Source organism: Manis javanica, chromosome 1 (assembly GCF_040802235.1).
Source record: "Manis javanica isolate MJ-LG chromosome 1, MJ_LKY, whole genome shotgun sequence".
In the NCBI taxonomy this organism is placed as follows: domain Eukaryota; kingdom Metazoa; phylum Chordata; class Mammalia; order Pholidota; family Manidae; genus Manis; species Manis javanica.
This window is the reverse complement of record NC_133156.1, coordinates 80548741-80575800: the sequence shown is the minus strand read 5'-3', so window position 1 is coordinate 80575800 and position 27060 is coordinate 80548741. Positions and strand designations below refer to the sequence as shown.

General features: G+C 39.0%; 1 long non-coding RNA gene across 1 annotated transcript; it reads right to left on the bottom strand.

Annotated features, from left to right (window-relative positions):
• Positions 1–1237: 1237 nt before the first annotated feature.
• On the bottom strand, positions 1238–22107 carry LOC140848422 (uncharacterized). Its single transcript, XR_012129256.1, has 3 exons — positions 21607–22107; positions 19465–19688; positions 1238–5161 (listed from the first exon to the last, which is right to left on the bottom strand). It is a non-coding gene; the product is annotated as an uncharacterized lncRNA (long non-coding RNA).
• Between the last annotated feature and the right edge of the window lie 4953 nt (positions 22108–27060).

Genomic DNA, 27060 nt, shown 5'->3' with positions numbered 1-27060 from the left:
TTGCAAAATTGGAAAAGCATAGGAAAAAGGATTTTTCTGGAAGCTGTTGAAATTTTTCTTAGTGCTATGAGGACACAAAACCCACATGCTATCCACTATGTATCTATATCCTCACAGTACTGGGGGACAGGGCAGGATAAAGGTTAAGGGTGGAATGAGATTAGCTGAGGTCAAAATCTGGCCTTCCCAGACACCAGCTTCATAATCTTCAGCAAGGTACTTACCTCAGTTTCTTCCCATGTGAAACTGGAATAATAGTAGTGCCTACTTCATGGGGTTGGCATAAGAACTGAGAAAGAACATGAAAAGTGTTGAATACAATGCCTGACACAAGCACCAAGTAACAGTAACTGCTGATGTTGTAGTTATTTAGAAATAGATTTCCTGGATTAGTTTTGGAAAAATTTGAATTCCAATCCTATTTCCACTCTTGTTGTTATGTAGTACCCAATACTGGTAGTTTATTCATAAAAAGCTGAAAAAGATTGCTTATTCACCTCTATAAATATATGACTCATTTATAAAATAAATACATGAAAAAAATTTTAGATCAAGATTCTTTGTGAATTAAATGGTATCATGAAGGCAAAATGCTTAACGTAGTTCCTGGCACCTAATAAGTGTTCATAAAAGTGGATTGCTTTCATCATCATTTCAGTTATTCAACATTATCATCATCCATTAGGCAAGAAAAATTGTGACTCAGATAAAGGATATGACATTGAGGAGGGAAATGAAAATATGTGGAGGGTGTATTTTTTCCACCTACATTGCAAACGGGGAGATGTGGAGCAGATTCTTACTGGGATACAGATGAGCGCTGGGTGACTGATGAGGCTGAGACAAGTGGAGCCTTTGCTCTTGATCCTGGAAGGAACTGTTAGTATGCTTTGACTCTGTGGGTCAAGAATTATCCTAAGTGTTTTTTTTTTATTTTGGTATCATTAATCTACAATTACATGAAGAACATTATGTTTACTAGGCTCCCTCCTTCACCAAGTCCCCCCCCACATACCCATTCACAGTCACTGTCCATCAGTGTAGTAAGATGCTGTAAAATCACTACTTGTCTTCTCTGTGTTGCACAGCCCTCCCCATGCCCCCCACGCACTATACATGCTAATCCTAATGCCCTCTTTCTTTTTCCTCGCCCTTATTCCTCCCTTCCCACCCATCCTCCCCAGTCCCTTTCCCTTTGGTAACTGTTAGTCCATTCTTGGGTTCTGTGATTCTCCTGCTGTTTTGTTCCTTCAATTTTCCTTTGTTCTTATACTCCACATATGAGTGAAATCATTTGGTACTTGTCTTTCTCCACCTGGCTTATTTCACTGAGCATAATACCCTCTAGCTCCATCCATGTTGTTGCAAATGGCAGGATCAGTTTTTTTCTTATGGCTGAGTAATATTCCATTGTGTATATGTACCACATCTTCTTTATCCATTCATCTACTGATGGACATTTAGGTTGCTTCCATATCTTGGCTATTGTAAATAGTGCAGCGATAACATAGGGGTGCACCTGTCTTTTTCAAACTGGAGTGCTGCATTCTTAGGGTAAATTCCTAGAAGTGGAATTCCTGGGTCAAATGATATTTCTATTTTGAGCATTCTGAGGAACCTCCATACTGCTTTCCACAATGGTTGAACTAATTTACATTCCCACCAACAGTGTAGGAGGGTTCCCCTTTCTCCACAACCTCGCCAACATTTGTTGTTGTTTGTCTTTTCGATGATGGCGATCCTTACTGGTGGTGTGAGGTGATATCTCATTGGGGTTTTAATTAGCATTTCTCTGATGATTAGCGATGTGGAGCATCTTTTCATGTGTCTGTTGGCCATCTGTATTTCTTCTTTAGAGAACTGTCTATGTCTATTCAGCTCTCTGCCCATTTTTTAATTGGATTATTTGCTTTTTGTTTGTTGAGGTGTCCACTGCAGGTGCGCACAGGCCTCTACCAGGCTCCCCTGGCTCCACTGCCGCCCGTGCGCGCAAGCTGCACCCAGGCTGTTCGGTGGCACCGCTGCGGGCTCGCACAAGCCTATCCTGGTCCCCTCTGGCACCGTTGGCGCACGGATCTGCTCCCAGTCCCTTCCAGCACCTCCGCCCCCGGCGCCCACTGCCACTCTCCCGCTACTGGGCCAGTGTGTCGGGTTCCGTGCCAGTTGGAGGAACGACTGGCAGGCTGCTTAATGCCATAAGGGGCTTCAGAGCTGCACTGCCTCCCCGAGGTTTAGGGCGCCTAAGGTTCCCTGGGATTTCCATCTGCTGGCTAAGTGTGCCAGGACGACTTCGTCCAGCTATGGGGTCCCTGTCTCTTTAAGACTTGCAGAAAGCACTCACTTTTCTTTTGTCTCAGGGGTGCCAGTTGTGAGGACCTGCCCACAGGTTTTGCTTTTCTGTTTCTCTAATATCCAGCACCCCGTGCACCTTGTGTCTGCACTCTGTGTGCGGATTTCTAGAGCTGGTTGCTTAGCAGTCCTGGGCTTTCACTCTCTCTCTGTTCTGTCTCCTTTCTTCCCGCCGGTTTCTGGGGTGGGGGAGTGTTCAGGTCCCGCCTGGCTATGGTTTGTATCTTACCCCTTCGTGTGATGTTGAGTTCTCACAGATGTAGATGTATCCTGGCTGTTGTACTGCATCCACTGGTGTCTTTTAGGAATAGGTGTATTTATTGTATTTTCATAAATATACATGTTTTGGGGAGGAGATTTCCTCTGAACTACTTACGCTGCCATCTTCCTGTGATCCTGTCCTAAGTATTTAACAAACATTAGCTCTTGCTAATCCCCACAACCACCTGTAAAATAGAAACTATTGTCATCACCGCTTTATTATCAACCTACATTTTAGCTATAGAGATGGAGCACCTTGAGTAGAGTCTCATGACTAACAGGGACTGTGAGGACCTGAATCTAGGTCTGCCTGGGGCTGGTGTGGGTTCTTACCTCTAGTGGGATGCTGGGAACTTTGAAAGAAGAGTTGAGAGAAACATGAGAAACAAGAAAAAAAGGTGTCTGTGAGACAACAGTTTTAACTTAAAAGCCAAAACTGTCCAAGCATTATCCCATGACAGAAAAACCCATTCCTCCAGAAATGTATTTGGTTTTCATCATTAATACTATGCACCATTTTAGAATGTTTTCCTGGGAAGTTTAGTGCTAAAATTGCTCTCCTCATGCTGGGAATCTACTATAATATTTCCCAGAGCCTACTCTAAACAGTTTCCAAGTGAAAAGGGGACTTAGGTTAACTATGAAAAATAAAACCAAGTAAATAAGTAGGATAGTAAAGAAATGTATATATATGAATAAATTAAATATTTGAGACATAAAATCAAACTTAAAATAAAACTCAGCTACTTAAAATCATGAAATACTTCCTTATCTTCCCTAGGCATTTTAAATTTCTCCATTAATAAATGTCAAATGTTGACAACACCCATATCTGGGAAAACGATGGCATCCAAATACTAAACAAGAGTATATTACACTATCAAGAGGACTGACACTGAAGAAATAATTATTCATGTGAATATTTATCTTTATATATTAATAAGTCAACCATATCTCATTTTTAAATAAATTGAATTCTTCAACTTAAAAATACCTGACAGTGTGAATGCAAACATATGGACTATGTACAAAAGTTTTTTATTTTTACAACTTCAGTTCATTTTTTTTTAATCCCAAGTAAATGGGGAGAAATAAAAAATTGTAACTTACTTTACTAAGTACAGTAACTTAAGAACACATATTACAGATTCCAGTTAAATTAAAAGGTGAGTCAGGTAGAACACAATTACATCTCTTCACCATCCTCATTAAATTTCAGTTCAATGCAGAATGCTATCATTTCTTCTATGCATCTTCCTATTATACTTGTATTTTAGGCCAGTATCACTGATACTCTGAAGCAAGTACTTGCAGATCTTAAGCAAATAGCAATGGTATTACCAAGAAGTAGAGTGTTTCTTTCTAATTTTTCTATATCTATACAATTAATACTTTGGTGTGAATGATCAGAGATTGTTTCAAAACAGACCCTGGGTAACTACTTGGCAAAAGTCAATGGGAATAGCTGAGGGAGGGCTAAAGTTTTCTCTTGGGGCATCTCTGCAGTATTCTTTACAGCAAACTCAGCTATCTAATTTTTCAAATCTTGCTGGAATAGCAAGTAGCAAATTAGTGGATCTGTCACATGAATGCTATTTGCAATTTACTTATAATACACCCTTACTTCACATTCAAGTTTTGTCTTGATGTAATTGACTTAACAAGCAAGTATTTAGCGCACTTACTTCTGGAAAACATTAATTACCTTTGATCCTGCTGAACCTCACACACACTTATTTTAAGAAAATTTGACCAGGTTAAAAAGTTACTTAGATAATTATAACTCATCTTAGATTAGCAATTCCTTAGTAGAGAATGTTGCATCCTTAGGAGCCCCATGAATTTATTTAAATACACTCAGAAATTTGAGACAAGATATACCCATAATTTAACAGTAAATTCCAACATTCCAAAAGAAATTGGACTACACAATAAAAGTAAATTCAACAGTTATACCTTTTCAAAATTATGAGGCTGAGATATTTTAGAGTAAAATGTCATGTGCCTGTGCTAATGTGGCCAAGGTCCTTAGGGGTCAGTGCAGCACATCCCTCTTTATTAAAATGATAATAATAATAAATACTATATAATCTTGAATTTCTGGAGAATCTAAATTTTATGTCTCATTTTTCAAGACTCATTCCAAATGATAAAAAGTTAAAAGTTGTTTCAGGTGTTAGAAGTGTTCTGAACACAAATCAAGCAGCAAATAGCATTTAATTACTTCATTTAAAAATTATCAGGCTGTCCAATATCTTTTCTATGCATAAATGATTGGATGTTCAATGGAGTCGAAACCTAAGCTCATTTAACTTGTGCAAAATTAATTATATGCATTAAACAATTTAAAAAATAAAAAGAGCAGGTGATTTTACTCACTTTCACACTCAGTGAGCACACAGTGTAGAAGAGACTAGGATGCTCCAAATGGGAGGTTGACTTTATGTCCCCACAGTCATCACAGATCATTTTGCCTCTCATAATCTGAACATCCCATCAGACTGAGTATGTCTCTGAGGTTTGATAGTACACATTTTCAGGTTAATGTGACCTGTAAGCAAAAGTTAGCTAGTCATCTGTTTCACTAAGGAAAGAACAATATTTTCAACACTGGGAGGAAAATAAAGATATTTTGGACTCAAGGAGACAACAAGTGATACCCATCTCTCCTGTAACAACATCATAAGGGAATGTTATTGTTATCTTGATTCTGCAATTTTTGCCCCATTTGTTTGTTTAAAAACCTGACCCATATATAAAAGAAGCCACTGTACCTAAACTCACTGCAGCCACCTATTATCACAGATACCCAAGTTCTCTCAGTAATGCCAAGAAACATTTTCTCTCACTGCAGAGTAGATTATATTTGCATATTTACATCTCACATTGAAGCATTATATACCCATAATACATTGCACATTCATAATGCAACTTGATTTGAATATATAAATGCTGATAAATATGAATATTTTAATCTCAGAGGTCTCACATACAATTAGAGCATATCCATAATGCAATTTGATATTTGCCTAATATTTTAGTAAAATCCAAAAAGTTAGTGCTAACTATCAATGGGAGATGCTCAGTAAACAAGCCTTTCCCCGATGCACTGAAGAAGCCTGAGCAGGTCTAGCCTGGGTAGCATTCTACACCAGCAGGTCCCCCAGGATGGAAATCAGAGGAAAATTCAATTAGAATTCTTCCTGGAAAGAATCAGCTTGCTTCTAGGCCCATCTTAAATAAAATGAAACCCAACTGTGATTTAAAAAACCAATTCACGAATATTTATTGAGTCCCTATGATGTATAAGAACTGTCTTGGTCACCACAGGAAATATAAGATATTTTTACAAGAGTTCTAGCTATCTACTTGGAAACAAAGTCACATCCACATGAAAAGTTACAAATAAATTGTAGAACAGTTAGAAGGCTGTTGGAATATTCTAAAAGGAAATGATGAAGGAGCAGAGAAAGACAGAAAACTGGGAATGATAAAGGGAGCTTTGAGACACACCTAAAAGTAGATTAGCCTTAGTAAATAACTGCCTTTGGAGTAGGAGAGAAAAGTCCAAGCAGTTTCAGTTCCAACTGGGGGTAGTTGGTGAGAACATTAAGAAAGAGCACACAGGAAGGAGAAAAAGTTTAGCTCAGGAAAGATAACGTCTTTTTTAGTGTATGTTTTGGGTTGTGTTTTTGGTTGGGACTTGGGGGACTTCTTAAATACAGGTCTTTTGGTGGAAGTTGCTTATCATCTAAAGTGATGTAGTTGGCTCTACCGATCTGTAAACCATTGTCATTAGATGAATATTCCATCAATGGATATAAATGAAATATCCAGTGAGACGACAGACCAGTATGTAGAGAGAACTGAATCTAGCAGTGTCCCAGTGTCCATACTTAGGAGCTTACAGCAGGAATACAAATGGTGAGTCCAAAGAAAAGGGTAGTTTTAAGAAAAAGAGTTTAATGATTTCTGTTTGTTATTATATTGAGGTCATAGAAGATGAAAAGAGAAAAAAATTATTGGTATTTGTAGCTTTGAGACAGTAAGAAAGGAGTAGGAGGAAAAGCCATATTTTATGTTAACAAGAAGGAATTGAGGATTAAAAACTGGTGTTAGAACTATATTCACTATATCCAATCATCCAAACAAGAGAGAAATCAGATGGTCACTACAACAAGCCGAGAAGTGTATTTTTCAAGGTAGGGGAAAACCTTTCCATAAGGAATGATCAAGAGTCTCTTAATACCAGCCTAAACCACAGGTTTCTTCAACCTCTCCCCCTGCTTTGAAACCCTCTCTCACACTCATCCTCCACAACAGCCACACTTTTCTGGTGGAAGCAAGACAAAGTTTACCGGGTTAAGAGTACATTGACGCACTTGCCACAGGACATGAAGATAACCAAACTGCCATCCAGGGCCCCCTAGTATTCATCTTCATGAACATATGGAAAGAGTTGTCCCTGATAATCTAGGAACAGAAAGTGTATATTAGGATGCAAGTTCTTGGTTGAGTAGAAAGCAGAAACCCCAGGTCTGGGACAGGAGTTGGTTCTACCTTGGAATGCTGTTGAAAAGAGGTGTTGCTAAATTATGCATCCAGACCATACAATCCCAGGCTAATTTCTTAGCATGAATATTGGTGGCAGAACCTAGTACTTACAAGCATATGAAGGTTCAGTTTATTTTCCTGTACCTGGAACCTAACACAATGCCTAGCAAGGAGCTTCAATTACTGTTTGTTAGACTGAACAGAATTCCTAAACATTTATCCAGTCTAAAATTACTCTATCAAACATGTTACAATGACAAGAGTATAAGACTAAAACCCAGAAAATTAGGGTTTCAGGTCTGCCCTGGAACTTTTTGAGAAGTCTTTTATCTCTCTGACAGTTCTCTCACCTGTAATCCCATTCTGCCAAATTTCACAGGGTTTTTTAAAGGGGAGACATGAAAAGATACATATGAAAGTTCTTACATATTTTTAAACATTATAGAAATATTAAAGTACTTTTTATTACTATTTATTTGCTATTAATATATCACATAAGGTGATCATACATTGACATAAAATATGCATTTTTTTTCTTTAAGTTGGTCTCATTACAAGGGTTATTTTATTCTTATTTACCCCTGTTTATCTAGTTCCTGTTTGAAACCTGCTAAACTATTTGCCTATTTATTAGGGTGGCCCTAATTTGGAATACAGAGACTAACGGCGCTGGAAAATGGCACTGAAAAGAGTCACCCATGTACTATGATCATAAATATGGATGACTAGAAAGTAAGATGCTTTGCTTAAGATGCAAATTAGCAGAGAATGAGACGCAGTGAGTTGTGCACCAGAGATTCAAATCCTGATGGAGAAGTCCCTGTAGGGTCACCAGACAAAAAGCAGGTTCCTGCTGTAACTCCCCAGTGAGGCTATAGACACTCCCTCAGCCTGTCATGCAACACTAATTGAACAGGATACTAATAGGAGAGAAAGTGTGCCAGCCACATCCCCGAGTGCAGAGCCACCAAGCCAGCCGAGGGAGCTGCTCCTTGCAACAAGCACCCGGGCACAGAACTACGACCTAGAAATCCACAGCCAGGTCAGGCCCAGCGGTGGAGCAGGTGAAAAATAAGACAGGCGGAAAGAGAGAAACTGACGCTTTGCAGGGAATGCCAAGAGTCATAATGAGGATAAACAGCTGTCAGGGAACAACAGAGCTCTGTAATCTGAACTCTCTTCCCGGCCCTCCCATAACCTTTGCAAAGTCTATCCCGCAGGTGTCCTCCCATTCTGCCACCCTCAGACCCCAGATAAAATTCAAATGATGACATTCCTAGTGTAATATATCCAAAGACAGAAGTTTGGAATATATTAATTCATGTAGACTGGTAATAGCGTATGAATAAGCAACCTTTAATATGGCCAAGAGCAGAGAGGAAGAGAATTTAAAAATCAAAGAGAAAGGAAATCACTATGTAAACTGAAACTACAAAGTGTCTGCTATGAGACCTCAAATAGAGGCAAAAGGTAATCAGAAGCAGAGTTTTTCTTGTCTCAAATTGCCTTCTTCCCATTGCTCTGTTTGTCCACGTACCTTCTCCCCACTGCCCTTGTTACAAGTCTCTCCTCAGATCTAATGTTACCATCCAAATGGGCCGTGTTCTTGGGGATGTGGTGGTAAGCAGGAGAACAGAAAACAAAGATAAGAGGAAATCTGAGAAAATAAAAAGGAGAACAGTAAGAAGGAATGACAGTCAACAGAAGAACCAGGGTTTTGTCATGCCTTCAGTCACCTATACCCCGTTCACAAATTCTCACACACACGCTGGTCCATATTAATGAGGGTTGCAGTCAGGCCTCTCTCTGAACACAGGAATTTGGGGCTAAAAAAGGTAAGAGAGGACGATAAACAGGAACACATTTAGAGCCTCCACTCACTTGGTGAATCAGATTTCACAAACATCTTGAGTATCCCTTTAATAAAGGAGAAAAATTATGATCAAGAAAATCTGTAATTTGTGCAAATGATTAACACAAATAGACTCAAAGCCCCTTAAATCCAACAGCCAAATCATTCTCTTAAATACATGAATGGATATATCAAGTGATATTTATATGTTAAGAGATCTTTGTTGAGTTTAATAACTTAAAGTCTTGCCATCAAGGGTACCACCTTCAATGACTATTGTGGGGGAGGCAGGGTCCACAGTAAATCAAGATGCCTGTTGTAACATCATATGCAAGATAACTCAGAGTCTATAACCAGCATGGTTAATAGATTCCAAGTCAAAGAGCAAAATAACCTGAATGTGATCCCCATGTAAGGACTATCAACAACATCTACAGAACATATGTAAAAGGAGGACAAGTGGTAATAGGAATAGCTAACATAAATTGAGCTTTAACTATTTGTCAGTCACCAAGTATTATCTCATTTAATCCTTACTATAATATAATGAGATAAGCAAGTTATATAGAAAACTCAGCTCAGAGAGATGAAGTAATTTGCTCAAGGCCACACAGTGACTAACTATTGAGATCAGAAAGGTTTTGAACCCAGGTACTTGATCCCAGAGCCTCTACCTACCCCCGTGCTGGACAGCCACTGGCTCATCCTCCAACCTTGCCCCTCACTGATTGACCCTTCTATGTATCTTCACCTTCTACTCTTCTGCATGCATCTCTCATTCTCTCTCCTAAATGTCTTTCCTTTTCTGAGACCATTTTTGTCTCCATTTATGTCTCCTTCTTTCAACACGTCTCTTTTCTCTCTCCCTCCCTCCTCTTCTCCTCTCCTCCTCTTCTCCCTGACTTTCCTCCTTCTTTTTCTCTCTCGAAGTCAAACTGAATGTGGAGTTCACGTAAGTTTTCAAAATGATGACTCCATTTTGTATCCATTTTTAATTCCAAGTGTGTTGGCATTATCAGAGAAGGATATACCCATAGACCGGCTGTCTATGTCTCTTCCCCCACAAAAGAACTAAATAGCTTTTTACTTCTATGTGGCCCTTGAATGATCTGTTTCTTGAATCAAGGCTTACTTAGATCGAAAGGTTTTACACTACCCACAGTTGGTGCTGTGGACTGAATGTTTGTCCTTCCCAAAACACGTATGTTGAAGCATTAACCCACTATGGAACTGTACTGGAGGTAAGGCCTTTAAGGAGGAGATTACAGTTAAAGGAGGTCATAAGGGTGGAGCCCTGACCCCATACAACAGGTGCCTTTGAAAAAGAAGAGACACCATAGACATCTCACTTTCCACCATGTGAGGACACAGGGAGAAGGCGGCAGTCTGCACAGAGATCTCTCACCAGGAACCAAATCAGCTGGCACCTTGATGGTGGACTTCCCGGCCTCCAAAACTGTGAGAAGTACATTTCTGTTGTTTAAGCCACCACATCTACAGTATTTGTTATGGTAGCCCAGGCTGACTAGCACAACTAATCTTAACAATGTGGCTTTTCTTTATGTGCAAATTTCATACTTTAAAATGTTAGCAGTATGATTTCAAGATAAGCATTCACCTCATTACTGAACAGCTTTGAACTTCCAGAGCCTTGGTTAAGATGTTTCCCAGGCAAAGAAGAAACACATTCCTAAAATGCTTATATTTAAAACATCCATTATTTAAATTACATCCCATATTTATCATTTAGGATAGAAAACCATTTTTCTGAAAAGCTGAGAGATTTCGACAGATGTAACCTGGATCTTTCCCATGAAAAACAAGAAGAAAGGAGAGAAAAGCCCCTACATTTATTTACATGTGGATTTGAAATTTGGTGACATTTTATTTCTGTTGTTTTATTCAATATCTAATAGCTGACCCTGTTACCAATTCCGTCCACATATGATAAAGGAAAAATAAACCATTCATCCACACATCAGGTCCAGAAAGTGGCAACTACCTAACACAACAAAAATACTCTTTTCAAAGTCTCTTTTATTTCATGTTAACATCAGTGAATGTTCCCACCATGAAGCCACTCACTGGAGCTTTGTAACCCCAAAAAACTTTAAGATATTACCAGTGGTCCTAATTATTTCTCCACTGGGAACCTTTGGCTTCACAGAAAAGGGTATATGAGTTGTCTGATAGCCAAATGGAAGAATAAAAAGAAAACAAGATAGAGAACACCTCCACCAACATCCCCTTCTAGGTTTCATGAAACTTCCAACAAAATGTGTTTTGATGGCCTATGGGATCCACTTGGGAGGTAGAGAGTTACTGTGAATCCCTACCTCTTCTTCCTATGTGACAAGCTGAGAAATTCAAGAAGAGGAGGCCTTGTATCCGAGCCTGACTCAGACATGCTTTTTCTGATTCAGCCATAGCTTTGTTTGGAAACCTGTACGTCATGGCCTTGGCGGGCCCCCAAACTTCCTCCTATGCAGTCTGCTATTTTTCCTCTAGCTTACTCAAAATAGCTAGGCAGCAATTTAGTACAGTTGGTATGCCGGTGTTTATAGGCCAAAGTGTTGTCATGTTTCTTTCTGTGGATAAGCAGAGGTTCTTGCACACTGGCAAGAACAAAAGGAAAGGTGCTTCTGGCCTTCTGGTGTTGTTCCCTGGAAGACTCAGAGATCCACTTTCCCTCTTCCAAAAACCCCAGGATTGAAAGACATTTCCCATGTTTAACTACCCTCTTTATCTTCTTTCACTCTCTGAAAAATTCTTTATCCCATTCTGAAACCCAGTGCTTGGAGTTATAGTGTATCATTAGTAAGATGTGTAGGCCAAATTATTACCTAGGATCCTGCACAGGCAAGGCAGGTATAGACATTTCCTTCTGGATATATTTTCTGGTACATTATTCCTAAGTATTCTATGTTGAAATGCAATGTCCAATATTTGAGAGAAGAAATGCAAGGGGTAGAGAAAATAGATTGCACCCCGAGGCAAAAAAATAAATGCTGACTTTTAACTATTATGTCTAGAAATTCTGTTTCTTTCCCCATATACACTATAAACACCTTCATTTCCTAGTTTTATTGAAATGGAGACCCCTATTCTTGCCTTCAATCTCCTCTTCTCAGTGTAGCCCAACAAAGTAAGAAGGTTGTCCAGGTCTTTCTCATGTGTTATATTCTCCCTGGCAAGTTACTACTTCTGTGATTCCCCAATCACACCATTGCTGTACCATCAGGCCATGATGCAGAATAAGAAGCAAGCTGGTGATTTGTCCAGGTTTTACTCTTCAAGCACCCATTTATAAATTACAGATCAAAGCATAGGTCTCTGACATGGAGGGAAAAAGTCAAGAACAAATTACTGATTACACTCAGGAAATCTTTCCCATTTAGAATTACTGAACTCTTCCTTCAGGCAAGAGAACTACTTATGGCTCTCAACTATTTCACCTGACGAGAGCAGGATTATGACCCTGAGATGTCCTAAGCACTCTACAGGACCCCTGTTCCTAACCCTAATACAGCACTAGAAACAAAATCAGTACCAAACCATGACTTATTAGTTCATAGTTTTCAAAATTACACTGAATTCTAATCATGCAAAAGTAAAATTAGGTTCTGCCTAGATCTCCTAATGTGTGTATGTACGTGTCTGTGTCTCTGTTGGGCTCTTAAGTGCTGGGGTCTTGAGCATCAGTGTGTAATCTATCAGTGCCTACTGCTCCTGGACTGGCTGCTTGTCCTCTGACTTCACATCTAAATGAAGTGACTAACCCAACCTGACATGGCTCATCCCTGTGCAGAATGTCCCAGGGAAACTGTAAGAAAAACATCAGAGAGGATCAAATACCAATGTTTTGTCCAGGTGCCAACATAGTAGCTCTCTAATAACAGGTTAAAGGCACAAGAACACTAGGTGTTTACATTTATTTAAAAAACAGCAGCTTTGAAAGTGAGCTCTTCTTGGCAGAGTACATAAACATTTATATTGAACCTTTCATCCCCAGCACTTTTTAAACATTACCTCATTAATCTCCAAAGCAGCTACATAAAGCAGGTAGAACTATTTGCTCTGCAGTTTTAAATGTCCCACTTTACACAAGCAAGAGAGCGTGAGTGAAGCACTACCAAGTCTGACTCCCAACAGGACACGCTGCCTTCCAGAAAGGAGTCTCTCCATGAGCTTTATCTGCCCCAGCCTTCCCATCCATCCCATCTCCTCAGCACCTTCACTCCCTCTTTCAGGGTGACACCCCACCTACAGGAGCCCCCCATCATCCTTCACCCCTCAGCCTCCATCCAAACTTGCTCATCTTTCTAGAAGTCCATGTTTTTGCCCATATGCTGAGCAACACGGAGTTAATCTGAGACTCTTTGTGTTCATAGTCTGCCCTACATGTTGCCCTTCTATTTATATTTTGACAGAGACTTTATAAATATAATTTGTAAATACAAATATAATGAAAAGCATAATTCTTTAAGCAAGAGGATCTGGTGAATGTCTCTTAAATGACATTAGACCATCATAGGCTTTACTCAACCATCAGGTCTGTCTAGTGAAAAGGTAAACTGGGTAAACTAGGTAGACTGGAGTGAAGCTTAACCATTTCTCACTCTTATCATCTAATATATATATTTCTCTGTGTGTCTAGGTATCCCTTTAGTTTAAGACTGATATTTCCTAGGTCTTTACTTCTGTACTCTTAGCCTTCATCAATACATATGTCCTCTGTGTTTTCCTTTATATTTAGATTTTAGATATTAGTTTGCATTTTTATATGCTATTTATTATTTAGTGGGTGGATATCTGGCATGCTTGGTTTCCATCTTTGAGAAAACTGTAGTCACAGTTGAGTTTGATTAAAGGCATCAGAAATATTCTGATATCCTTACTCTAACAATTTAGAAATATTGACTATTAGAGGCAAAAGATAGTTACCCAATACCATTTACTAGTTTGTTTCTTACTTTCTTCCTATTCTAAAATAGCATAAATTCAACATCATTAAATCTTTTTCATGCTTACTGAGATCTCTCTTTTACAGTACAATTCAATTTTAAGCACCTGACCATACAATATGGCTAGTCAAAGGCAGAATTTGCCTCCTGGTGTATCAAAAACACTGGTTCTATCTAAATCCTTACTTAGATTATATCTCAGAAATTACATTAATAGCTAACATTTAATCTGCATGAAGCTCTGTGGACATCCTAATCTCTCTATGCAATTTGCACACAAAATTATCAGCTAATCCAGGAGGATTCTGCCAAGGACAGTTTGAGAGAAAGCAAATCTTACATAAACCTAAGGGAAAAAAATCATGTCCCTTCCAAGAGTAAACTCTAGTAGGAGTGAAATTAAGGATGGAAAAGAGCTCTCCATAGCTTCTCTACTGTTTAAAATTATGCCTTTAACATCTAAGATGAAATTCTAAACTGGCTTCCATGTTTATATTCAGATGAACAGAAATGTCTCCAGTGCCCAGAACAGTGCCTGTTGCATAAAGATGTTCAGCAAAATTTTGCTGGAAAAAAAATTAGTAGAAAGCATTTGAATGCCAAATATTAATAATTTTTGGACTATGCTCCATTTAAATTACTCAAACCTCAGCTTTCTTCCATTAGATGGAATCATCAGCAGTTGGCAACAGTTTGATTATATTTTAGAAGATATACAAAAACATAAAATCTATGCTCATGAAACATGAGCCAAAAAATATCTAACTGCCTAAGTATGGCCATTCTCAACTGCCCTTCATTTCCTTCTTAAGCGCCACTTAAATGTTCCCTTATTGCCAATTCTAGATATGTGTCTTAAATAAGTAATAAGATAATTAGCCCTGAAGTATACACACTCAACAGGCTAACTATTAAAATAATACAAGACCTTGGAAAAAATAATGCATTATAAAAAGAATTCATGAAAACCCAGTGAAGAATAAAATAAGGTGGCTGCAGGGCAGGACTGAATCAGACATGTACTATGGCTTCCGTGATTCCACATCAGCATGGGACTTTCTAGAGAGAGCAGGAATTGTCATGGAGATCAGGAGATCAGAAATGTAGCTGAAGTGTAAAACTAAGTAGCTGTGTGAACCCGAGCATGTGATAGCCTCCAGTCTGAGTTTAGTTTTCTTGCATATTATAGACACTGAATAATTACTTGACTCAACTCTACTCATCTTGTAAAAACGATCATCTGAAGTCCTTTCCAGAACTACATGCAATGATTCTAAGATTTTAGGTTTCCCTGGCATGGAATCGGAGACTAATTGCAACTGGAAAGGCAAAAAAATATGAGGAAACTGCTGCTTTCTGAAATTTATCACCAACCATCTCTAAACACTAGATCCATCTCAGAATCAAAATGAAGACTTCCCATTTTCTCTAATGTTTAAATACCTCACATCCAGAATGCATTTCACACTGAAACTTAGGATATTTTGAATTTTAAGAAATCACATGGGCTTGGTTTCATATCTTTACATGAGACAGAACCTTACATGAGAACCAGTGTTAGAAGTCCTGCCATCGTCTAGTAATCAACAGGAGAGGCTGGGCTAGACTGCATCCTGGACTTCAGTTCTCTCATATCCCAGAGGCATGTCTAGACCAGGATCCCTAAAGTAATCTGAATTGAGAAGTAGCCTAGCTGACCAAGACGGACTAGGACCAGCCCCCACCTGGAACCTGACCATTCCATAACTATTTTTTTGTTCTCCTCCTCGGTGCCTTGTACTACACAAGGTAGTGAAGATTCAGAGGTGAACATGACTTGGCCCTTCCCTCAGAGTTTATAGTCTAGTAGTTCATGTAAAAAAACAAATAAAGAAATACAGTGAGATACGTGGTAGCCAGAGATAAGGACAGAATGCACAATAGTACATACAAGAAATATCTAAGAGTCTTCAGGGGGGAGAGGAGGCAACATCTAAAATGAGACCTGAAGGACAACTGGAGTACGATAAAGTGATTAGACACTAGGGAAGAGCAACCCATCTGGTAGAACAGGAAGCCCAATGTGGGCCAGCATTGTTATAGCAACAGACAATGGAGGAGCGTTTCTCTACCTAGGTGTGTTCTTTTACCCACCTGCAGAGTGTCCCCTAGGGGAGATGTTAAATATGCAGATTTCTAGGCTCCTCCCCAGCCTGCCTGAATCAGAAAATCTTGGGGGTATAACCCAGAGTTCTGAATTATCAAAGTTCAAGTGCTTTTGAAAAGAGTTGAGATTTGAGAACTACTGCAATAGCAAGCAGTCCCTTGATGTGGGTGGCTGCCAATGTCCTGCAGCAGAAGGTGGTCACTAGTCTGTACAAGAAAATAGTCAGCAATTGAGAACCTTGACTAAAAGGTTCTCAGTCACTGCATTGGAGTTTAACACAGATTTCAGTTACACAAGAAAACAACTGGACAAATCACCAAGGCAGGAGTCTACCACAGAAGATGTCAGGCTTTGGGGACCAGAGCTGGAAGACAGAGTAGTATAAAATCATAAGAATGAGGAAAAAGTTTAAATAATAACTAGCTCTCAAGGTCACAGATAAATTGGTAGCATAGGTGACCTCATGTCAAGTGCCAGAATGTTGGGTGAGGTTTGTGTCTATGAGTCAATTGGACCCTAATGATGAAAGAAGACAGCTCCTGAAACTAATGAATCAGGCAGGCCCATATTTTCTGGATAGATGACAGTGTGACATGCTAGGTTAGGTTGTAACCTGGGATTCTAATAAAGCCATTGAATCCCTTTTGCCTTTTTATTATTCTCAGTGCTTGTAGATGCATGGCTTTCAATATTTCAACATTCATCTCCTATATAATTAGGTAGAATCTGTTTATATTTCTAACCACACCTAAATCTCAAATTGAGGTAGCCTCCAGCAGGATTAGAGACCTGCTTCTTTGATATTCAAGATCAAGCAACTTTGTGATTGTAATTTGGAATTGCTGATTGGTCATCCTAGTGCAAAACAAACAATCAAAACCCTTTTATTCAAAGCATCTTTCTAACTTAATCTGCATTTAGAAGGTAATTTCACTTGTTGTTTCTAAATGAGTAGCACAGTTCCCAAAGGCCTAGGAGCAGTAGAAGGAACTATGGACAAGGTCAAAGAAAAAGGCTCTGCTGTGCCTGTTATACTATGAATCCAACTCTGGTGTTCATGTTCTTGGTGTACTAGACTAGTTGACATTCAACCACTTCCCATACTCATGATAAGTCTTATGGAAGATGTACAACACCTTTTTCAACTAGCTTTTTTATGAGAAAACAAAGTTTAATATACGTTATGGGCTCTAGAATCAGAAAGATCTGATTTAATCCCACCTTGCGTCAACTTGTGTGAACCTGGGCATTGTTTAGGTCTGAGATCCTTATCTGTAAAATGGTGGTATTAATACTACCTAGCTCTCCAGCTCATCAAACTGCTAGAAGGTTACATGGTAAATTAGTTGTTGTTATTCTTATTGCTAGTTGTTATTCAGGCTACTCCAGCCTGCAGTTACTGTGAGGTCCCAACTGCAGCAATCAGCTGTATTTTACTGGGATGTATCTCCCCTTGACACCCCACAGGTTTCCTCTGGAAACTCTCAAGGAACTGCTGCCTGTACTCATGACCAAATGCAGTCTACCACAGCCTGGAATCCATCATGCTCTCCTTCTCCTACCCAGCGCCCTGAGTTATATCTAAGGGCCAAGGCTTGAGGAGACCAGTATCACTGCTGTTGGGAAAAAGTTCACATCTGAGCTTCTGATGTTGCTGTATGCTGCCCCCAAAGCTCCAAGGCCCTGAAGCCCTGGTGATGTTGCATCCATCACCTGGAGCAGAGTCACTGAGTCCCAGCCATCCCCAGTTGCTTATGGGAACAATTTTTTCAGCTAGTATGTGCAGCACCACCCTCCATACAGCTCAGTCATGGGTCCTTTACTGAGCCAAAGGAACTATTTCTGAAAGAAACCTTACACTATTCTTCCTCCCCACTCCCCTCTTAAGCTCCTTTCACCAACTGCCCCCAAATCAACATGCTGATAAAACTCTTATAACAGTGATTACTGGGAGACAGTGTAGTGCAGTGATTAAAAGCAAGGGATATGAGCTGGACTAACTGGATTTAAGGGGAAAATGATAGGCCCTCTGTACCTCCATTTGTTCTGTTTTTTAACAAAAAAATTGATATAATAATAGAACATAATTCACACAGAAATGTAGGGGGCCTGAATGAGATGAAGTGTCTGGCACACTAAGCATGGTGCCCAGCATAGAGCATTGGTTTGGTAAATGGTGGTAACAGACATTAGCTATCATTCCAGTAACAGTAGGCTCACACTATGGACTGAATATTTGTGCTTCCCCAAAATTAACAATTTGAAATCTAATCCCCAATGCAGTGATATTTGGATGAGGGGCCTTTGGAAGATAATTAGGTCATGAGACTGTAGCATTTAAGAATGGGATTAGTACCCTTTTAAAAAGAGGCCAGAGAGGCAGCTTGCTCTCTTTCCACTTGGGAGGATACAAGCAGGCAGTGTGAAAAAGGGCTCTCACTGGAGCCCAAACATGCTAACACCCAATATAAGACTTCCCAGCCTCCAGGACTATGAAAAAGGTTTGTTGCTTAAGCTGCCCCATCTATGGTAGTTTGTTACAGTTGTCCAAACTGATGGAGACACTACAGTTTAAGACAAAATTAAGACATCTTCCACAACCTAATGGAATCACAAATGTTTCCATTCCTATTTTTTTTCTCCTTTTCAGAGTTGCAATGGGCTCAAGAGTTACTGGGATAGAAACCCTTAAATTATGAGAAAATGATATGGATCTTTGTTTTTCAAAACCAATAACCAATTATACCCTAGGTGAGATTGAAACATCAGGTTTATAAAAGATGCGTTCTTCATTTTATATAAACTTGTCGCCCAAGCAGATCAGTTGAAGACTAGGTCACATTGGTTTAATTATAGTTTTATAACTATTATTCCCCAGAATTATTCCCTTGTTGAAAAAGTGAACCATGAAATGTGTTCACATAATGCTTATTAAATCAGGTCAACACAAAGTGATACCATTTGTTTATCACCTAATAATATAAACTATTTCACTTTTGTAATTTAATTTGATCCTCACAATAACCAGGTAAAGCAAGTACAGCAGATGTTGTTTCTGTGTTACGGATAAGGAAACTCAAGCTCAGAGAAGGAAGGTAAATTTTTGAATGACATAAAATGAGGTAAAATGATGATGATGAAGCTCAAAGAAGGCAGGTAAATAGTAGTAATGATGAAGCCAGCACTTGAATCTAAGACTTTCTGAATACTATACCAATACTTGTTTACTATTTATTGTCATACTGTTAGATAAAATTAAGAATGCTTTGATTAATTTTATTGCACATGTATTTTGGCATGCCAATCCATTACCCTCCAATTCTGCTTAATTTACTTACTGAACATTTAAAAAGAATCCATTCCACAATGGGTCACAGTATGATGCCAAATATCATCAGGATTCTTTATTCTTCCCCAGCTTCTCTTTTGAGTTTCCCACCTGGGAAAGATTATGGGCAAGGAGAATCCAAAATGCAGTTTAGGGAAGAGTCAGGACTATAAAGCACCGTCACTGGGATCAACTGAGACTGGCTCCACTGCATTTTCTGAGGTACTGAGGGACCTGTGGAAAAATGTAAAATTAAGGATGAGAACTAAGGCAGAACTTCACAGATTGTGCTCTCTTCCCGTTCCAAGCAGTACTGGATTAGTGGTTCTCAACTCTAAGTGTACCTTAGAAATACCAGAGGAGCTTTCCAAAAACTCCAAAGCCTCAGTAAGCCCCAGCCAGGCCACCTAAATCAGAATCTTTGGAGAAGGGGCCAGGTGCTTCGAACGTGCAGCAGAGTCTGAGAACCAGTGCGCTGGGCTAACTACCACATCTTCAGGGCAAGGGTAAATTGAACAACCACAGTGGCTCTTAGAATAAGCGCCCACCACTGCTACGGAGAAAAGCAAAGACCCGTGAGAGAACTGTGCTGTGCCTGGTCCAGTGAAAACACCCGAGTCTGCGTCAAGAGACAGTCAGACCCGGACTCCTCCTATGAGCCCTGGCAGCAAGTGCTGGGACAATACAGGGAACATTGTTTACTTCACCCAGGTGAAGCTCTACATGTTGCCTGAGCTGTTTCTAGACAGTAAGGATTACCCTACTTGCAATTTTCATAGTGCCTTCTGTGATGGGGTTGTTAATTTTGTTAGGGCTTTGTTTGTTAGGGTGACTGGTTCATTACCAAAAATAATAAAAATAATAAGTAAATCATTCAAAATTCACCCTTCAAAAAAGAATCTGGAAATGTCAAACCTAACAATTTTATCCCTACATAATTATATGGCCATTTTTTTATTCTCTGAAATTTCTTTCAGACTTGGATTACTTTGTCAGTTAAAATCAAACATCAGTCTTAATTATAGATATCGGAATGTCAAAGAAATAAATATAACAAAAAAGTAAATACAATGATAAAAATAATTTTCACTTTGTTTCAGCAGTTTATATAATTTATAACTCCTAACCTGTCATCATTGTAACTGCTTATATTTATAATAGAATTGAGGTCGCATGATTTATTGACCTGCCTTTGACTTAAGATCAGTGACCATTGCTTTTTGTACCATAACTCATATATGAGAAAAATCCTAACTTTGCCCTTGATTTATATGACTAAAAATATTTTTCAATATGAAATCATTCTTTATGTGTTTACAGTATATTTCAGATGAAGATGTAATCTTTTTGCCACTATTCTGAACTTGTCCCATCTGCCCTGATAAAAATACAAGTTATATATTCAAGAATCTCCATAGGAATTCTTTAACTCTGTATCAACAGACAAAGAAATCTTTCTTGAAATACATCTGATGACATGATAGACTGGTAAAGTCAAATCTCTCCAGAAGCAAAAATTAACTATGATTACTTGATGTAAGACATCACTCAAACCAATCAAATGTTATTTTGGGAAATCATAAATTTATATCCAGCGTCAGTTTGTCACTCATTAAGTTCTTATAAGAATGATTAGGAAATTATCTTAATAAGTAAACGTTAAGTCTTAACCTCTTCTTAGTTTGATGGCTTAAAAATATAAGTTTATATCAATTCATTGAGTCTTGCTAAAGATCTCTGCCTGCTTGGAGAGTTATTTATTCTAGTATTAATAAAATGTATCAAGGAGTGATAAGGAAATTCTTGCATTGCTCTATTCTGCAACAAATCTACCTTCCGCATGTTAGCAAAATTTTCAAAATATAGTTTTATAATTAATATTAATAAATATTTACTGGGTACCTCCTGGGTATTTACTATGTTCCAAGCACTGTGTGAGGTTCTGGGAATATATGAAAATCTCACTATCTGAAAGTGCTCCCATACACAAAAACTCCGGGAGCAGACTCCAGTCTTGGCAAGGTGTCGTTTTAGTGACTGACATGGATCACCACCTCCTGTAGTCAACAATGACAGCAGGCAAAGCTGCTTAACAGGGAGTTACTGATCCTGCAGCTGTATTTTGCTTGTTGCTCCTTTGAAAGATGCTTACTTTGAAGATCCTGATCTTGTGGAAGAGAGGAAGCATGATGTAACCTATAAATCAAGGGACAGAGAGGTTTCAGAGCCAGAAGTAAATCACCTTGCCAATAACTCAGAGAGATCACAGAGGAGGTTAACATAGTGAAGAAAATACAAAAAAGATTCCTTGAACTTGATGATAGAGGAATCAATTCCTTCTTCAATAAACATTTATTTTAAATACTGCAGCAAAAATAGAACCAAAGAGTCTCCTTCTCATCCTTTGCTCAAAAGAAGAGAGTTCTAATCAAAAGAGGCTCTCCAGACGGTTTAAGGTACCACAGTGAACAGCGCTAGTCTTGTCTATGTTTTAATGAAAAGTATGCACTGTTCCAAATTACTTCCAACACAACTGTCAGCACTCTCTTCCATCCTTATTGAATATAAAGGAAAGAATTTCTAATATATCATTGATCATTTATCCCACAACTGATAATGCTCACAACTGGTAATAACAAACTTTCTTTGGCTGACTATTAGGTCTCAGTCACCAGAATTACATAGAATGTTTGTATGAAGCTGTGGATTTTATATCTGCAGTGATTTCCTCATTTTTCCATAAAAATCATATAACAGAAGGTGATATAATTTAACTTTCATCCAATTTATTGTATCTTAAGTATTTTCTACATGGAAACAATGAAGAGGCATGATCATAGAAAATGTTTAAAAATAGGACCATGGTTAATGTCTCTTAATTTAGTCTAAGACACCTAAATTACAGTAAAATTACATCTATTTGGACTTCATTAATTTTAAATGTGACAAATATACATTACATTTGGCTGAAATTGATCTGTGAAATTAGATGTAGATTTAAATACCAGTTTACCATCTATATAAGAATGGATTAAACTCTCTAAGCCTCCATTTTCTTATCTGGAACATGGGAATAGTATCTTATCTACTTTAACTTTTTCTAATCACCTATGCTTTTAAAACTTTATTCCAGCCCACAACTATCTTATGAATAAAATAAAACAAAAGACCCCTAGTTGAATCCTCTGCCTCTATTCTTGTCTACTATCACCTGACCCCAAAATACCCTATTCTCTACACAAGGATCATAGTGATTTTAAAAATCTAAGTCAGAGAATATCACTCCTCTGCCTGAAACTTACATGACTTGCCACTTTGTGCAGTGAAATCCAGACTCCTTCCTATGGCTGACAAAGCCTGCACAAGCTTCCCACCACCATTTCTCTGACTTCATCTTTGTTTCTTTGTTTTTTTCCCCCAGCTTTATTGAGGTATGATTGACATATTAAAATTTCACATATTTAAGGGATATGATGTTTTTATATGCATATACATTTTCAAGCATTTACATTAATTTGAAAAAGCTACATACTTTTTTCTTCTTTTCTATGTATGAAGACATGAGATCTATTATTTTAGCAAGTTTCAAGCACATAATCCATTGTTATTAACTATAGTGACTATGTTATGCATTAGGTCTCCAGAACTTATACATCTTATCTCTGAAAATCTGTACCTTTTAACCAATATTTATGCATTTTCTCCACCCACAAGGCCCTGGTAGCCACCAGTCTACTCTGTTTTATTTTTTCATACCCCACATATAAGTGAAATCATGTATGTATCTATGTCTGGTTTATTTCACTTAGATTAATGTTCTCCAGGAACATCCATGTTGTCACAAAGGGCAAGATTTCCTTCTTTCTTAAGGTTGCTTAATATTGCAATGCATGTGTGTATGTGTATACCTTCTAAGTGTCCACTGACAGATGACTAGGGAAAAGAAATGTGGGAAATGTATCAGTTTCATCTGAGATCTGAGAATATTCTAATTATACCTTGCCCTTAATAACTGTGGTTAATTATATAATAGCTAGCATAAGAATTCTATTAATTCATTGTTAAACTTAAAAATCACCATAGCTAGGTGTGGTGACTTAAAAATATGGTCCCAAATTCTTTAACATTCCTCACATTGGAAGGGAAGGTCTACCTCACTTCCACTTGAATCTTGGCAAGCCTGTGACTGCTTTAACGAATAGGCATTGACCTCCCAGGGAAGGTCAGGATAGGTATGCAGCTCCTTCCTCATTCTTGGGGGATACTCTCTCTGGGTTAAGCCAAGTAACATGTAAAAAGTTTGGCCACCCTGAAACCTCCATAGTGAAGAGGATCTATAGGTGTTCTAATCAACAGTCCAAGTAAGCTCCCCGCTAATGACCAGCATCAACTGCCAGCTGTCTTGGGTGTCCAACACAGTTGAGCCTTGAGATGGCCACAGCCCTGGCTGACATCTAACTAAAACCACATGAGAAACCACAAGTGAAAACTGTCCAATCCAGCTCTTCCTGAATTTCTGACCCACAAAACTAAGAGTAAGATCAAATAGCCATTATGTTACTATTCAAAGTTTGGAATCAAACTTACTTATCACAAAGCAATAGAAATTCATATACTAAGAAATGTAAAATTTGAGGTTCATATCACATGCCACTTTACCTGTACTATTCTGACTCTACTTTCCACATGATAAGAAAATGTAAATTTTCAGCAAATGTAAACACTGGCTCTAACATAAATAACAAGACAGAAAAGTATTAAAACCAGAAGGTATGATTGATTTCAGTCTCCTGAAAATGCAGCCCATGGAGGTTGGGGCTTACCAGGTGCACCGAGAGCTCCTGCAGGCACTCAAGCTACGGGCTGCACACCAAAGCCTATTCACTGCCTGTTCTGTATAAAATAAAATAAGTACGGCCCACAAAATATTAAATATCTTAGTATTTACTATCTTACCCTTTACCGAAGTTTGCCAACCTCTGAGTTACAAAATGGCAAACACAGAAACACATGTCTTCTGATTCATATACCAGTCATCTTTTCTCATATGTTGCCCGACAAGAATAAAATTTTTCATTAATGTCAGAATATTTTAATGAGCCTATTTCATAACCTTATGAGTTTAATTTACATAAGTACTTCTTAATTTTGTAAGGCTTTTGTTTTTGGTTTTGGGGGGTTCTGTTGTTCAGTCTTTTTGTTTTGTTTTCAGTTTTGCCTTCAAAAAGAAGAGTGAAAGTCACAAGAGGGTAAATATACAGCATTTAAAGTTTTATATGATATCAGTGAAGCAAAAGAGAAGAAAATTGATATCCTTCGATTAGGGATTGGCAAACTTTTTCTCTAATGGTCATAATTTTTTTCGTTTTGCAAACGATACAGTTTATGTCACAACTACTCTGCTATTTAATATGAAAGCAGCCATAGACAAGAATTAAATAAATGGGCATGGTTTTATCCAATAAGACTTTATTTGCAAAAGCAGGTGTGGGCCAGAGGTTGTCCAGACTGCAGTCCTGGTTTGTGAACTCTGTCACAGATAATCTGGGGACACATGTGTTCAGGAATGCAATGCTGCTGCTGATAGTTAGATCCTAGTTAAGACGTCACGCAGAGAAGTAGGGGAATGCCAAATATGAGGTTCAGGTAATAAGAATATTTTGACTGTGTGCTTGCTGCATGTTTTGTTCACTATTCTCTAAAATAATACTTGATATTCAGTTTGGGAGTGATAATTAGAATTAGGATTACTGAAAGTTAAAATTCAGTCTTTATTATTACAGCTTGAAAGTCTTAACTGTTTACAGCTGATTCATTTCTCCAAGAAATAAAAGAGGATTACTCTAGATTTCAATAGCCCACTAACACAGCTAACTCCCAGCCTTAGAATCCTAAGGCAGGATCTTTTTTCATTCTGTTGTCAAATTTTCCCAAACATAGTATTCTCTGACTGTGAAGATTTTTTCTCAGAGTTTTTCAGAACCCCCAAAGTTCTCTCAATACAAAAAAAAAAAAAAGAGATTCTTACCAGTTAGTAGAAGACACTCCACTTTCAAAGGGAGAGAATTTCTAATCCCCTCAATAGGGCTCTACACTACCATAAATTTCCTGGGCATGCTGTCACCTACATAAAGGATAATACCTAAATGCTGACCACTCTGGGGTAAGTGGACAGGGTGAGGAAGACAGTGATCCAGTCCCCATTGCCTGGAGTTGCAGGTGATATGAAAGTATGCTTTTGGAAAAAGTCTTCTCAGCTTAAAATAAATGCCTACTTGAACAAAAAAATTAAATGTTTTCCAGTGCTAAAAGCAAATAAGTGGATTTTCCAGAGATTCAAAAAGAAAAGAATATTTCCTTTGTACCTAAGATATATATAGATTTCAGAAAGATTTTTTAAATGCACTAATAAAGTAAGCAACTAATCAATTAGAAATTCTTTAAAACTTTTATTACATAAATATATAAGTGTGCATATACAGTAATAATTATAAAAAGTAAAATACAGTGGAGCCAGGATGGTGGCATGAGTAGAGCAGTGGAAATCTCCTCCCAAAAACACATAGAGCTATGAAAATATAACAAAGAAAAATTTTCCTAAAATAGAGACCACAGGACACAGGACAACATCCAGACCACATCCACACCTGCAAGAACCCAGCGCCTTGTGAAGGGGGTAAGATACAAGCCCCAGCCCGGCGGGACCCGAGCGCCCCTCCCCCCGGCTCCTGGTGCGTGGAGAGAAACCGGAGCGGTTTTTTTTTTTTTTTTTTTTGGCGAGCGCTTTTTGGAAGCCTTAGAGGGACGGGCCCCCGTTGCTGGGGAGGCAGGGTGGCGGGACCGGTGAGGAGGTGCCTGGGAACGGCGCCAGAGGACAAAGAATATCCCGCGTTTCTCCCTGCGAGACCGGCGGGCGGATGCCTGAGACCGGTGCCTGAGGAAGGAGGAGGTCGCGCGTTTTTCCCCTTTTTTTTTTTTTCTCTTTTTGGCGAGCGCTTTTTGGAAGCCTTGAAGGGACGGGGACCCCAGTGCTAGGGAGGCAGGGTGGCGGGACTGGTGAGCGGGTGGCTGGGACCGGCGCCTGAGGACAAAGAATATCCCCCGTTTTTCCCTGCGGGACCGGGGGGCGGGTGCCTGAGACCGGCACTTGAGGACAGAGGAAATCGCGCGTTTTTCCCCTTTTTTTTTTTTCTCTTTTCTGCGAGTGCTTTTTGGAAGCCTAAAAGGGACAGGGACCCCGGTGCTAGGGAGGCAGGGCGGCGGGACTGGTGAGCGGGTGCCTGGGACCGGCACCTGAGGACAAAGAATATCCCGCATTTTTCCCTGTGGGACCGGTGGGTGGGTGCCTGAGACCACCACCTGAGGACGGAAGAAACCGCGCGTTTTTCCCCTTTTTTTCTCTCCTTTTGGCGAGTGCTTTTTGGAAGCCTTGAAGGGACAGGGAACCCGGTGCTAGGGAGGCAGGGCGGTGGGACTGGTGAGCGGGTGCCTGGGACCAGTGCCTGAGGACAAAGAATATCGAGCGTTCCTTCCCTGCGGGACTGGTGGGTGGGTGCTTTTTGGAAGCCTTGAAAGGACAGGGACCCTGGTGCTAGGGAGACAGGGC